The sequence below is a fragment of the Lolium perenne genome, chromosome 2, assembly GCF_019359855.2.
Source record: "Lolium perenne isolate Kyuss_39 chromosome 2, Kyuss_2.0, whole genome shotgun sequence".
Taxonomy (NCBI): domain Eukaryota; kingdom Viridiplantae; phylum Streptophyta; class Magnoliopsida; order Poales; family Poaceae; genus Lolium; species Lolium perenne.
Genome location: NC_067245.2, coordinates 144,708,945 through 144,721,918, shown reverse-complemented (window position 1 = coordinate 144,721,918; position 12,974 = coordinate 144,708,945).

Sequence of the window (12,974 nt, the reverse complement as noted above, 5' to 3'; positions counted from 1 at the left end):
CATAGCAATAGCTAGATGGTTGTCTTCTCCAATTTGTGCCTCATGTTTACATCTTGTGAGCTGCCTATCATGATCAAGATCATCTTTGTGTAATGCTACATGTTCTGTTTGCTGGGATCCGATGAATATTGAATACTATGTCGAGATCGATTATATACTTGTCATATGTTATTTGTGATCTTGCATGATCTCTGTTCCTAGTAGATACTCTGGCCAAGTAAATGCTTGTGACTCCAAGAGGGAGTATTTATGCTCGATAGTGGGTTCATGCCTCTAGTTTTCTGGAAGAGTGACAATAACTTCTAAGATTGTAGATGTGATGTTGCTACTAGGGAGAAAACAACAATGTTTTGTCTAAGGATAATTCTATTGTTTACTTTACACACATTGCTTACTACGATAATCTGTTGCTTGCAACTTATTACTAGAAGGGGTTGAGACGATAACCTGAAGGTGGATTACTAGTCATAGACGCAGTTGGATTACGGTCTATGTATTATGTTGTAATGCCCAAATGAATCTCATAGTAATCATCTTGTCATGTATGGTCTTTATTCTGCCAATTGCCCAGCTGTAATTTGTTCACCCATCATGTTATTTATCTTATGGAGAGACGCCTCTAGTGAACTGTGGACCCCAGTCCTTTCTTTTGCATTGATACAATCATCCTGTTCAGTTTACTTCCTGCCAGCACTGTTCTCTTTAATTCCATTACAAACAAACATCTCTTTCCACACTATACAATTAATCCTTTGTGTTTAGCAAAACCGGTGACATTGACAACCTCACTGTAAGTTGGGGCAAAGTATTTTGGTTGTGTTGTGTGCAGGTTCCACATTGTTGCTGATGCCGGTAGTGCGCTCTGCCACAAGTCAGATAGCAACACCTTCAGAGGGAAAACTTGCTACTGTGCTCATCATACTTTCCTGTTGGGGTTCCCCAACAGTGTGCAATCTGCGCTCATTAGTGTACTTTGCAAATCTTTGTGTCACCATCTTCGACATACTCGCGAATAACATGAAAACGTTGCTTGATATGCTTCAGCTTCTTGTGTGACCTTGGCTCCTGCGCATTGGTTATGGCACCCATGTTGTCACAATAGATGGTCATCTGGTCCAACGCACTAGGAACCACACCAAGATCAGTAATGAACCTCTTCATACATATCGCTTCTGATGAAGCTTCCGAAGCAGCTATGTATTCAGATTCAGTTGAAGATATCGCCACCATGCTTTGCTTGGCACTCATCTAGCTCACTGCTGCACCATTCAAAATAAACATGTATCCAGATTGAGACTTAGAGTCATCTGGATTAGTGTTCCAACTAGCATCGGTGTAACTGGTTACATCGAGCTCTTGGTAACCTCCATAACAAAGAAACATATCCTTAGTCCTTTTCAAGTACTTTAGGATATTCTTGACCATTGTCCAGTGTTCCATTCCAGGATCACTTTGATATCTCCTGGTCAAACTAACAACATGTGCGATATCCGGTCTCGTACACATCATGGCTTACATGATAGAGCCTATGGTCAAGGCATAGGGGATCTTGTTCATCCTTTCTCTTTCTTCTGACGTAACCGGCCTTTGAGTTTTACTCAAGGTCTTACCTGGTAACATGGGCAAGAACCCTTTCTTGCTATCATCCATTCTAAACTTATTTAGAACTTTGTCTAGATATGTAATTTTTGAAAGCCCTATTTTAAGCGTCTAGATATATCTCTATAAATTTTGATGCCTAAAATGTATACTGCTTTGCCAAGGTCCTTCATTGCAATGGCCCTCCCACCCACCCACCCCCTCGCTGGTGACACCTTAGCGCCGGCGATCTAGCCCTCAACCACCTTTCTAGCCTTTTCCTCTCCGACCATCTTGTTCTCCTTCCTCGCATGCGGCTATAGCCCTTGGTTTAGATTTTTCTCCTGGGAAGGCTTTGGCATCTCATGTTTTGCGCACCCTCAGATCCCGAGTTCATCCGTCAAGGGAATCTGGAAATTTCATCATGGTGGTTTCTTTTGGAAGATCTTCTTTCATATTAGATGAAGACTCGGTCTCTTTGGCCCTTGAAGCGGCGACTGGCGGATATTGTGATGATCTCAAGGTTTCTCTCATTCGAGATAGGGTATTCTCCTTCTCTGTCTCCTCTAAAGCAGTTGGTTTATTTTTGCTTAGTCAAAAAATTTATAGTTGCCCTCAGTTCAAATGTTATTATCATCTGTGGAGTTTTTTTGGGGGGGGGGGGGCGAACAGGTGGCGTGAGTTCTTGCTTTGGGAACGAGAATGTGCTGGAGACTGGATTCTAGCATCCAGAGCTCGTCAGAGGGCTCGTCCAATTCCTAGACAGATGCCTAGACCTAGGGTTCGTTTGCATGTTAATCGTTCTTTGGTTGATGTCAATTCTGTGAACCCTGTGAATCCTGTTCCTCAGCCGGTTGCTCCTCCTTGCTCGCCGCCGGTAGCTTTAGTCCCGCCGAAGGTAGAGCCTCAGTTGATCTGTTTTGGAAATTTTGATCCGATTCCGATGATTGTGCCCGATGTTCTCGGAACGGCCCCCTTGGATCACGCGCTTTCCGCGCCAGCTCGGGTTTCAAATTTGCCTCTGGCCTCAGCATCGCCGTCTGGGCCGCCTACTGGGCCATCTGCTAATGTTTTTTCTGCTACACCTGCTGCTTCTCGAGTTTCAGATGATGGGCTCGATGGGCTGTCACTTTTGGTTGAGGCCTCGGCCTGGACTTACTGGGACTGCCAGTATGTCTACGGAAGGGTCATTCAGCAAAGGACTATCAACGGCAGATTAGATGCAGAGGATGTTTTAATTATGGCCATAAACAACGGAACTGTCTTAACAAACCCTACCAATTAAAGAAGTGGGTTCCAAAAGAAGTGCCAAAATCCCCAGATATCCGCGACACTTCTCCTCCTTTGTCATCAACTGCCCCTGCCGACTCGCCTTCCCCTGCTTCTGACACACCACCACCACCACCACCTTGCCCTGGCGCCATGCCGCCTCCTCTTCCTATGCGTTCCTCCTCGGCTGCAATGGCCAACTTCGAGCTTGATCCTCATCGCTTCCTTCCGCGCGGACATGGGATCATTGATGGAGGGGTCCTTCGCCTGCCTCGCACCTTCGTCACGCCGACACACTTCACACCAGATCAGTTTGAATCCTACTGTGTTGCGGTGGTCGAGCCTGAACCTCCTGCCCAGGATCTGCATGATCTGATGCATCTTGCGAGAGACTTCATCGTCAATCTTGGTTTTGAGGTGATAAACTTCCAATCTTGGTTTTATGGAGTTGGTTTGTATCAGATGCGTAGCCCTGTTGCCCGTGCTGCTTTAGTTGATCATCCACCGCGAGATTTTGGACCGCACCATTTTACTCGTTTTGAGAATCATAATGAGGGGCCTGGGTACCGTGTGCATCAAGGGGCTCGCAATGGTTGGATCATGTTCATTGGGGTACCGATGGATTTTCGTAATGATGGATGTATTAGGGAGGCAGTTAACACTTTCGATGATTATCACTACTGGTTCTCTCGTGATCCGATGAAGTGCAGAATTTTAGTCTATGTGACTTATTCCTCTATTCAGTTAGTGCCCCGTGATGTGGTCTTCAGACAACCTTTGGTTGGTCGTTTTACCAGTATAAGGCGTTCCTGGACTGCTGCAGTATATGTACTTTCTTCTGAATTTGCTGATGTGATCCCTGCCAATGAGGACCCAATGCCCTTGGATGGAAACTGTCGTTGCCTATTCGACGGTACTCCAGAGGAAGGATCCTCTCAGAGGGGAGAAGAAGTAGGGGCCATTGGGCGGAGAGTCCTCGGGACGGTGGTACGCGATTTACCAAGCTTCGGATCACCTGCACGATGGCAAGCCCTACTGCTGCTTGTCTGGAATTATCTGGGCGCTTTCGCGTTGTTACAATGAGTTGTGGTTGTGCCTCTAGGGCTCCCGGGATCTGGCTTATAAAGGCGCACGAATCTAGGGTTTACATGGAGAGTCCTAGCCGGATTACAGGTTGCCTAACTACGGTACAATATCTTTCCGTGTACGTCAAGGATCCGCCTTCCATCTACGTCGTACTGGATCCGGGTCCCTCATGGGCCTTCATGGATCCGGCTTCCTCCGACGGTCGGTTAGGATCCGGCTTCCTGATCCTGGGCCAGACTTCATCCTTCATGATCAACAGCAACTGGGCCGCCCGACGGGCCATACGCCACATCACCGTCTGTGGGCCACCCGGGCTTGCCGGATCTAGGCACTGTCGATGGTACACCCATGAAGTATACCCACAACAGTAGCCCCCAGAGTTCTCCGAGATTCACCTCCCTGTTTCCGCCTTGCTTAAGCTTCGTGGCTTCCACAAATCTTGGCAACATGGGGAAACTTGAAGAACTCCAACTTTACCTTTCCTTTTTCCCAACCTTTAGTCGGAAAAAACCTTTATCCCGCGGGACTTCATCCATTAACAGTATTGTTACAACGTGTCTCCGGGTTACTCCCCTGCCGAGGTACCGGTCAATAGTTTTTCAAATCTTTACCCGGAACCTTGAAAAGTTCAAATGGTTCCGCCAATCTTGGCACCCTTTTCGGGCGATTCGAGCGGTAACTTATCCTTAGCCATTTTTACCGATTAGGGTTTTCGACACGTGTCGTTCATCCAACGGCGCGACGCTTGCGTTCCGACCATAGGATGCGAAACACGAATCTCCTCCTCTCGGCCTATAAATATCCGCCGTCCACCCTCATTCACCCCATTCGCCCCCTTTTCACCTCTCGCACAGCGCCGCCTCCGAGCTCCTCCTCCGCCGCACAGGAGTCCACCGGAAGTTCGCCGGAGCCGGTTCGCCGCCGTGAGCTGTTCATCGTGTTCTTAAGTTCAGCGAGCCGCCGCAGCAAAACCTTAGAGCTTTGTCCATTCCGGTAAGCCCTTAGAGCTTCGTCTTCTCGCCGTAGTTAGTAGGGATGAACAGGGTATTTTGACATTGGATCCGGCTAAGTTTTAGTCATCTTCACATTTTCCTTTGTAGATGTCTTCTTCGACTCCGCCTCCCACCAGTGAGCCAATCATGGCGACGCCAATCTCTTCCGCCCCTCCTCCCTTCGTCCCAGTTCAGCTGGATCCTTCAAAGGATTCCGGCAAAAACATCGAAGGGTCGTCCGCCAACCCGGAAGAAAACACGGGGGCAGATCAGATGGAACAAAAGGCGGAGGAAGCAGCTGCCAAAAAATCCAAGGCTCGCGCGCGAGAGAGCGAAGCTAAGGGAAAGTGGTGGCCCTGCACCACCACGGAAACTGAGCTCCGCAACCTCGAGGCGGAGGGGTTCTTGAAGCCCTCATCCTGGCGGACAGTTCCGGGTTCGCTAACTCCTGCTCCCGAGGCCGGAGAAATGGTGGTGACCAGAGCGCTCGTTGAGCGGGGCTTCTCCTTTCCGCCCAGCGATTTCTTCTTGGAAATTCTAAGGGCGTACGGGCTGCAGCCGCACAATATCTCGCCAAACAGCATACTGGCTATCAGTAACCATGTGACACTGTGCGAATGCCACCTCCGGGTAACCCTGGAACTTTCCCTCTTCCAGTACTTCTTCTCCGTCAAGAAGGAGAAGGTTCCTCAAACTTCCTCTCTGGCCACCTGCGGAATGATCACATTCAAGCTCCACCCTGGCCGCGTCTATCCTCCCACCGACCGCCACGAATCCACGCGGTACTGGTCCGGAGGCTTCTTCTATCTAAAGGATGTTTCCGACCCGGCTAGCACAAAGGTGCTACCAACTTTCAAGGATGGCCCGCCAGCGAGACACCGGCCTGGACCCAGTGCCCACATTTGTCCGAGTCTCCTATATTGACTCGAGCTGTCAGGCGGATCTGCAAGCTGACGGAAGACGGCTTGACAGGGAAGGACCTTACACTGTCCTGGTTCACGAGGCGGATCCAGCCTTTGCAGCTCGGGACCGCCAGATGTTCCAGTACACGGGGCGCGACGACCTTATGCGCGCCTCCAAGGACAACCTCTCTGCCGACGCCGTGGATAAGCGGATCCGGCTTCTGATCAAGATTCCGCGTGATCTCCGGATTCAAGTGTGTAACATGGATATCCACACCGATGGCTCCGGGATCGCGGTATGTACCTTGACCTAACACCAATTCTCCTGCTGCTCTTTTATAAAAATTGTCTAAGTGTTCGCATGCTTAGCTGGAGGAGCTAGAGGAGAAAGACCTCGGAACCTTACTCTGAGTCCCTCACTCCGGAACCAACGACCCCGAAGCTGCTTCCGATCCGGAGCTCCCTGAGAACTCAGGCCCTGCCAAGCGGAAAAGAGCTGCTCCCTCCGGCCATGCTCCGAAACGCACCCGCGAAACAACAAGTGTCGTGGCTACCTGGAGGGCGGAGAAGGAAAAGCAGCGCCTCAAGCAGATCGACACCAGCAAGCAATCGCAACCCAATATCGACCAGTTTTTCATGACGTCCTCGTGAGCGCTTCGTTTCCGTATAAAGATTTCTCTGCTACTATCTAACAAGCAATTGCGAAGTGTCACGCCTTTACTTGTATGCAGCAAAACTTCCGGAAGCAAGCTCGCCAAGAACCCTGATACGTCTCCGACGTATCGATAATTTCTTATGTTCCATGCCACATTATTGATGATATCTACATGTTATATGCACATTTTATGTCATATTCGTGCATTTTCTGGAACTAACCTATTAACAAGATGCCGAAGTGCCAGTTGCTATTTTTTGCTGTTTTTGGTTTCAGAAATCCTAGTAACGAAATATTCTCGGAATTGGACGAAATCAACGCCAAGGTTCCTATTTTGCCCGGAAGCATCCAGAACACACGAGAACTGCCAGAGAGGGGGCACATGCCCACCAAACCCTAGGCCGGCGCGGCCAAGGGGGGCCCGCGCCCCCCTATAGTGTCATCGCCTCGTTGACCTCCTGACGCCGCCTCTTCGCCTATTTAAGCCCCCTCGACCTAAAACCTCGATACGGAAAAGCCACGGTACGAGAAACCATCCAGAGCCGCCGCCATCGCGAAGCCAAGATCTGGGGGATAGGAGTCTCTGTTCCGGCACGCCGCCGGGACGGGGAAGTGCCCCCGGAAGGCTTCTCCATCGACACCACCGCCATCTCCATCAACGCTGCTGTCTCCCATGAGGAGGGAGTAGTTCTCCATCGAGGCTCGGGGCTGTACCGGTAGCTATGTGGTTCATCTCTCTCCTTATGTACTTCAATACAATAATCTCATGAGCTGCCTTACATGATTGAGATTCATATGATGATGCTTGTAATCTAGATGTCGTTATGCTAGTCAAGTGAATTTTACTTATGTGATCTCCGGAAACTCCTTGTCCCACGTGTGTAAAGGTGACAGTGTGTGCACCGTGTGGGTCTCTTAGGCTATATTTCACAGAATACTTATTCACTATTATGAATGGCATAGTGAAGTGCTTATTTATATCTCTTTATGATTGCAATGTGTTTTGTATCACAATTTATCTATGTGCTACTCTACTGATGTTATTAAAGTAGTTTTATTCCTCCTGCACGGTGTAATGGTGACAGTGTGTGCATCCGTGTTAGTACTTGGCGTAGGCTATGATTATGATCTCTTGTAGATTATGAAGTTAACTATTGCTATGATGGTATTGATGTGATCTATTCCTCCTACATAGTGTGAAGGTGACAGTGTGCATGCTATGTTAGTACTTGGTTTAGTCGTATTGATCTTTCATGCACTCTAAGGTTATTTAAATATGAACACTGAATTGTGGAGCTTGTTAACTCCGGCATTGAGGGTTCGTGTAATCCTACGCAATGGTGTTCATCATCCAACAAGAGTGTAGAGTATGCATTTATCTATTCTGTTATGTGATCAATGTTGAGAGTGTCCACTAGTGAAAGTATGATCCCTAGGCCTTGTTCCTAAATATCGCTATCATTGCTTGTTTCTTGTTTTACTGCGTTACTCTGCTTTGCGTTACTACGCTGCGTTACTACGCTTGTTTACTGTCCTGGGCAAAGCACTTTTCTGGTGCCGTTGCCACTGCTCATACTTATTTATACCACCTGTATTTCACTATCTCTTCGCCGAACTAGTGCACCTATTAGGTGTGTTGGGGACACAAGAGACTTCTTTCTTTGTGGTTGCAGGGTTGCATGAGAGGGATATCTTTGACCTCTTCCTCCCTGAGTTCGATAAACCTTGGGTGATCCACTTAAGGGAAAACTTGCTGCTGTCCTACAAACCTCTGCTCTTGGAGGCCCAACACTGTCTACAGGAAAAGGAGGGGGGCGTAGACATCAAGCTATTTTCTGGCGCCGTTGCCGGGGAGGAAAGGTAAAAGGCACTCATACTCCGGTTCCAGGTAAAGTACTTTTCTGGCGCCATTGTGTTTGTGGTCGAAGCTATTTCCTTTAGATCCTGCAATTGCATCTTTTTGTTTCTTGTTTACACTAGTTAGGCATAATGGAAAACAACAAAAATATGAGAGATCTTTATGAACTTTATCTTGAATTAGGACATGATGTGTTTGAAGAGAGAATTAAAAAACCCATGGAACTTTATATGCATGCTAATGGGAATGTTATTAATATGAATGCTTTGAACACTATTATTGCTAATGCTATGGAAAATTCTAAGCTTGGGGAAGCTGGTTTTGATGAGCTTGATCTTTTTAGTCCCCCAAGCATTGAGGAGGATATTTTCTTTGATGATACTTTGCCTCCTATTTATGATGATTATAATGATAGTAGTATTTTGGTACCACCTGTTATGGAGGATAAATTTGATTATGATTACGATATACCTCCTATATTTGATGATAGCTACTTTGTTGAATTTGCTCCCACTATTACTAATAAAATTGATTATGCTTATGTTGGGAGTAGTAATAATTTTATGCATGAGACTCATGATAAGAATGCTTTATGTGATAGTTATATTGTTGAGTTTGCTCATGGCACTACTGAAAGTTATTATGAGAGAGGAAAATATGGTTGTAAAATTTTTCATGTTACTAAAACACCTCTCTATGTGCTGAAATTTTTCAAGCTACACTTGTTTTATCTTTCTATGCTTGTTGCATTATGCTTCTTGAACTTGTTTATTTACAAGATTCCTTTTCATAGGAAGCATGTTAGACTTAAATTTGTTTTGAATTTGCCTCTTGATGCTCTCTTTTTCTTCAAATACTATTTCTTGCGAGTGCATCATTAAAACTGCTGAGCCCATCTTAATGGCTGAAAAGAAAGAACTTCTTGGGAGATAACCCATGTGTTATTTTGCTACAGTAATTTGTTTTATATTTGTGTCTTGGAAATTGTTTACTACTGTAGCAACCTCTCCTTATCTTAGTTTTGTGTTTTGTTGTGCCAAGTAAAGTCGTTGATAGTAAGGTTCATACTAGATTTGGATTACTGCGCAGAAACAGATTTCTTTGCTGTCACGAATCTAGGCAAAATTCTCTGTAGGTAACTCAGAAAATTATGCCAATTTACGTGAATGATCCTCAGATATGTACGCAACTTTCATTCAATTTGAGCATTTTCATTTGAGCAAGTCTGGTGCCTCAATAAAATTCGTCATTACGAACTGTTCTGTTTTTGACAGATTCTGCCTTTTATTTCGCATTGCCTCTTTTGCTATGTTGAATGGATTTCTTTGTTCCAATAGCTTCCAGTAGCTTTGAGCAATGTCCAGAAGTGTTAAGAATGATTGTGTCACCTCTGAACATGTGAATTTTTGATTATGCACTAACCCTCTAATGAGTTGTTTTGAGTTTGGTGTGAAGGAAGTTTTCAAGGGTCAAGAGAGGAGGATGATATACTATGATCAAGAAGAGTGAAGAGTCTAAGCTTGGGGATGCCCCAGTGGTTCATCCCTGCATATTTCAAGAAGACTCAAGCATCTAAGCTTGGGGATGCCCAAGGCATCCCCTTCTTCATCGACAAAATTATCAGGTTCCTTCTCTTGAAACTATATTTTTATTCGGTCACATCTTATGTGCTTTGCTTGGAGCGTCGGTTTGTTTTTGTTTTTGTTTTTGTTTGAATAAATGGATCCTAGCATTCATTGTGTGGGAGAGAGACACGCTCCGCTGTTGCATATGGACAAATATGTCCTTAGGCTTTACTCATAGTATTCATGGCGAAGGTTGAATCTTCTTCGTTAAATTGTTATATGGTTGGAATTGGAAAATGATACATGTAGTAATTGCTATAATGTCTTGGATAATGTGATACTTGGCAATTGTTGTGCTCATGTTTAAGCTCTTGCATCATATACTTTGCACCCATTAATGAAGAAATACATAGAGCATGCTAAAATTTGGTTTGCATATTTGGTCTCTCTAAAGTCTAGATAATTTCTAGTATTGAGTTTGAACAACAAGGAAGACGGTGTAGAGTCTTATAATGTTTTCAATATGTCTTTTATGTGAGTTTTGCTGTACTAGTTCATCCTTGTGTTTGTTTCAAATAACCTTGCTAGCCTAAACCTTGTATCGAGAGGGAACACTTCTCATGCATCCAAATACTTGAGCCAACCACTATGCCAATTGTGTCCACCATACCTACCTACTACATGGTATTTCTCCGCCATTCCAAAGTAAATTGCTTGAGTGCTACCTTTAAATTTCCATTCTTCACCTTTACAATATATAGCTCATGGGACAAATAGCTTAAAAACTATTGTGGTATTGAATATGTACTTATGCACTTTATCTCTTATTAAGTTGCTTGTTGTGCGATAACCATGTTCCTGGGGACGCCATCAACTACTCTTTGTTGAATATCATGTGAGTTGCTATGCATGTTCGTCTTGTCTGAAGTAAGAGCGATCTACCACCTTATGGTTGGAGCATGCATATTGTTAGAGAAGAACATTGGGCCGCTAACTAAAGCCATGATCCATGGTGGAAGTTTCAGTTTTGGACATATATCCTCAATCTCATATGAGAAAATTAATTGTTGCTACATGCTTATGCATAAAAGAGGAGTCCATTATCTGTTGTCTATGTTGTCCCGGTATGGATGTCTAAGTTGAGAATAATCAATAGCGAGAAATCCAATGCGAGCTTTCTCCTTAGACCTTTGTACAGGCGGCATAGAGGTACCCCTTTGTGACACTTGGTTAAAACATGTGCATTGCGATAATCCCGGTAATCCAAGCTAATTAGGACAAGGTGCGGGCACTATTAGTATACTATGCATGAGGCTTGCAACTTGTAGGATATAATTTACATGATACATATGCTTTATTACTACCGTTGACAAAATTGATTCTTGTTTTCAAAATCAAAGCTCTAGCACAAATATAGCAATCGATGCTTTCCTCTTTGAAGGACCATTCTTTTACTTTTATGTTGAGTCAGTTCACCTATTTCTCTCCATCTCAAGAAGCAAACACTTGTGTGAACTGTGCATTGATTCCTACATACTTGCATATTGCATTTGTTATATTACTCTATGTTAACAACTATCCATGAGATATGCTTGTTACAAGTTGAAAGCAACCGCTGAAACTTAATCTTCCATTGTGTTGCTTCAATGCTTTACTATGAATTATTGCTTTATGAGTTAACTTTTATGCAAGACTTATTGATGCTTGTCTCGAAGTACTATTCATGAAAAGTCTTTGCTTTATGATTCAGTTGTTTACTCATGTCATTACCATTGTCTTGGATTGCTGCATTCATTACATATGTTTACAATATGATCAAGTTTATGATGGCATGTCACTCCAGAAATTATCTTTGTTTATCGTTTACCTGCTCGGGACGAGCAGAAACTAAGCTTGGGGATGCTGATACGTCTCCGACGTATCGATAATTTCTTATGTTCCATGCCACATTATTGATGATATCTACATGTTATATGCACATTTTATGTCGTATTCGTGCATTTTCTGGAACTAACCTATTAACAAGATGCCGAAGTGCCAGTTGCTGTTTTCTGCTGTTTTTGGTTTCAGAAATCCTAGTAACGAAAGATTCTCGGAATTGGACGAAATCAACGCCCAGGTTCCTATTTTGCCCGGAAGCATCCAGAACACACGAGAACTGCTAGAGAGGGGGCACAGGCCCACCAAACTCTAGGCCGGCGCGGCCAAGGGGGGGGGGCCGCGCCCCCCTATAGTGTCGTCGCCTCGTTGACCTCCTGACGCCGGCTCTTCGCCTATTTAAGCCCCCTCGACCTAAAACCTCGATACGGAAAAGCCACGGTACGAGAAACCATCCAGAGCCGCCGCCATCGCGAAGCCAAGATCTGGGGGACAGGAGTCTCTGTTCCGGCACGCCGCCGGGACGGGGAAGTGCCCCCGGAAGGCTTCTCCATCGACACCACCGCCATCTCCATCAACGCTGCTGTCTCCCATGAGGAGGGAGTAGTTCTCCATCGAGGCTCGAGGCTGTACCGGTAGCTATGTGGTTCATCTCTCTCCTTATGTACTTCAATACAATAATCTCATGAGCTGCCTTACATGATTGAGATTCATATGATGATGCTTGTAATCTAGATGTCGTTATGCTAGTCAAGTGAATTTTACTTATGTGATCTCCGGAGACTCCTTGTCCCACGTGTGTAAAGGTGACAGTGTGTGCACCGTGTGGGTCTCTTAGGCTATATTTCACAGAATACTTATTCACTGTTATGAATGGCATAGTGAAGTGCTTATTTATATCTCTTTATGATTGCAATGTGTTTTGTATCACAATTTATCTATATGCTACTCTAGTGATGTTATTAAAGTAGTTTTATTCCTCCTGCACGGTGTAATGGTGACAGTGTGTGCATCCGTGTTAGTACTTGGCGTAGGCTATGATTATGATCTCTTGTAGATTATGAAGTTAACTATTGCTATGATGGTATTGATGTGATCTATTCCTCCTAAATAGTGTGAAGGTGACAGTGTGCATGCTATGTTAGTACTTGGTTTAGTCGTATTGATCTTTCATGCACTCTAAGGTTATTT